This window comes from Hemiscyllium ocellatum (assembly GCF_020745735.1).
Source record: "Hemiscyllium ocellatum isolate sHemOce1 chromosome 27 unlocalized genomic scaffold, sHemOce1.pat.X.cur. SUPER_27_unloc_12, whole genome shotgun sequence".
Lineage (NCBI taxonomy): Eukaryota > Metazoa > Chordata > Chondrichthyes > Orectolobiformes > Hemiscylliidae > Hemiscyllium > Hemiscyllium ocellatum.
The window spans coordinates 651255-654450 of NW_026867479.1; the positions used below are offsets into that span (position 1 = coordinate 651255).

The following is a 3196-nucleotide window of genomic DNA, read 5'->3' on the forward strand; positions in this document are numbered from 1 at the left end:
ACATGGCCCATATCCCTCTAAACCCTTTCTATTCATATACCCAGCGAGATGCCTTTCAAATGCTGTAATTGTACCAGCCTCCACCACTTCCTCTGGCAGCTCATTCCATACATACACCACCCTCTGAATATAAGAGTAGCCCCTTAGGGCCCTTTTAAATCTCCCCCAAGCCTAAACCTATTACCCTCTAGTTCTGGACTCCCCCATTCCAGGGAAATGCCTTGTCTATTTATCCTATCCATGCCACTCATGATTTTACAGTAATCTGTAGGGTCACCCCTCAGCCTCTGGTACTCAAGGGAAAACAGCTCCATCCTGTTCAGCTCAAACCCTGACAACATTCTTGCCAATCTTTTCTGAACCCTTTCAAGTTTCACAACATCCATGACATCCTTCCTACAGCAGAGAGACCAGTACTGCACACAATATTCCAAATGTGGCCTAATCAATGTCCTGGACAGCTACAACGTAATATCCCAAATCCTGTACTCAGACGATTGGGAAAGTTTTCAAAACCCACAAACGACAACCGGGAAAACATTGAGGTATCAACACCGGGGGGTGGGGAGTGGAGAAGGGAAAGGAAGCCAAAAGTGCTGGAGGCAAGGCAGAGGAAGAACACAGGATGCACAGCCGGCTTGAAGCTGCATGTGCTGTTGCATTTACTTGTGGAAATCGGCTGCATTTTGAAAAGGAAAACAGGAAAGATATCTACTCCTCCCAATCTCTGTCCTCCTCACCTGGTAATTAAGTCCTGTATCTGAGTTGACAGAGTCTGCTCCCTCCCTGGATTCACTCCCGTTGCTACAAGTGAACAGATTTTCCCGCCCCAGGATTTGCCCAGACGGAGGGATTTTCATTCATTGTCACTTCCGCGTTTTGACGCCACGAAAGGAGCGGGTGGGCGTGGCCAAGCCGGGCACACGCACTGCGCCTGCGTTGTCCTGCACCGTTTGCTCATATCCATTCGCTTCAGAGAATCCCCACAGAGTGGGAGCAGGCCACTCGGCCCAACGCGTCCACATTCTCTTTAAATCCTTCCTCAGTGATCTGTAATTCTCCATCGCCTCATCTGTACCATCTTGCCTCGTCAACACATAAGCCTCATGGAACAGCATCATAGGACACAGAACTTATATCAAAAGATCAAGTGTCATGCAACTGATAGAATAAATCGAACAAACTCAGATAGTCTTCATCTCTTAGAATGGGTGCGGGCTTTCGTTCATTAATATGTAACAATGTTCTTGAGATGACTTAAGGTTTTGTAAAAAAAGATATCTCCGCTCAGACAATGCATTAAAGGTGTGAGATTTGAGTCTGTCAGTGTTCCAATCTTGAATCAGACTGGTTCTGTTTCCAAAGTCGGAATTTGTAGAATATTACATGCATTGACTGCCTCCAGATTGTGTGCTTTTTGAACAAAATTGAATGTATCTGCAAATATAATTCAGCCAATACAATTTCACCCCAAAGAGTACTGTGTGCATGAGAAAGTGAGTGTGCGTGCATGTGAGTTTGTGTGTGAGAGTGCGCAGAAGCGTGTGTGTGCATGCTTGGGAAAGTGAGAGTGTGATGGAGTATGAGGCTGCGAATGTGAGAGAGTGTTGAGGGGTGTGTGTCTGTCTGAGATAGAGTATGTGTGTGAGAGAGACGCTTAATAAATGCAAGGGGTTGTACAGATAATGGTTGGGCCATGAGTCGTGTTGTAGAACAGACAGACATGGTTGAGGGGCGTGGGGTTTCAGGTACCTAGTTCTTTGGAAGTTGCATCACTGCTAGACAGGATGGTTTTCAGACAGCATCTCGCAACATTGCCTTCATTGTTCACACCATTGAGTATAGGGATTGGGACATCATGTTGAGGTTGTACAGGATGTTGGTGAGGCCACTTTCAGAGTACTGAGTACAGTTCCGGTGGCCCTGTAATGGGAAGAATACTATTAGTGAGGGTTTAATAAAGATTTACCAGGATCTAATGAGGACTGGAGGGTTTGAGTTATAAGGAGAGGCTGGGACTTTATTCACTGGAGCACAGGAGGTTGGGGAGGTGGTGACCTCATTGAGATTGATAAAATCATGAATGGAGGTAAGGTGAATAGCAAATGGCTCTTGCTTCGCGGCGGGGTGTTCAAAACTCGGGGGTCATTTTTTTTTAAATGTGAGGAGAGAGATTTAAAAGAAACCGGAGGGGCAACATTTTGAAAAATGGTGATTTGCATGTGGAATTAACTTACTGAGGATGTGGTAGTTGCAGGTACAGTTACAATATTGTGGTAGATGCAGGTACAGTTACAACATTGAAACAGCATTTGGATGGGTAGATGAATAGAAAGGTTTAGAGGGAAATGGGCCAAATGCAGGCAAGTGGGACTGGTTTAGTTTGGAATCCTGGTGGGCACGGACGAATTGGACCGAAGTGTCTGTTTCTGTGCTGTATACCTCTATTGAAACCAGTCAATGTCTGAAAGGGACTTGACAGGATAGATGCAGATAAAATGCCTCTTTGTGGGGAGTGTCTCGAATTCCGACAATGTGGAAGCAGGCCATTCAGCCCATCTATTTCACTCTGGCCCTCTGAACAGTATCCCACCCATACCCAACCCTTACTCCGTATTTCCCATGGGCAATCCACCCTAACCTGTACATCCCTGGTCACTATGGGTAACTTAGCACGGCCAATCCTCCCTAACCTACACTCTAATCTGTAAATTACCTCCTGAAGAATGTAATTTAAGTGCAGAGCTTTTCTAAGAAAATTGTCAGTTTGACTCAACATTGAGACACAGATAGAATTCACAACTATTGTCTCTGCTTATAAACAGGGCAACGTCTCTTCGAAATGTAGATTCATTTAGATATAACTGCGTCACTTTACATATTAAGACATCCCTTTGAATGTGCCACATCCCTTTGAAATGTAATCTCGTCCATTTACATCTCTGTATTTGCGGAAATACCCGTTAAAATGTCCTCGAAACGTGGCAGTGTCCCCCCCTGCAGCTGCAGAGCGAGACAGGAGAGTTTGTTTTTGTGAATGAGCAGTTGTAGCGCGAGGTGGCTGTTGCTTGGTGACGGTGAGGCTCCCCGGCCCCGCCCACCCCCCCGTGCAGACGTCACGCGGGGGTGAAGGCGGTTGGGAGGAGAAGTCGCTCGAGCGGGGAAGCGGCGGCCGTTAGGAAAATGGCGCCGTGCG

General features: G+C 46.4%; 1 pseudogene; it reads right to left on the reverse strand.

Annotated features, from left to right (window-relative positions):
* The window catches only part of LOC132807288 (zinc finger protein 135-like), a 59360-nt pseudogene that overhangs the window by 2475 nt on the left and 53689 nt on the right, over window positions 1-3196 (reverse strand).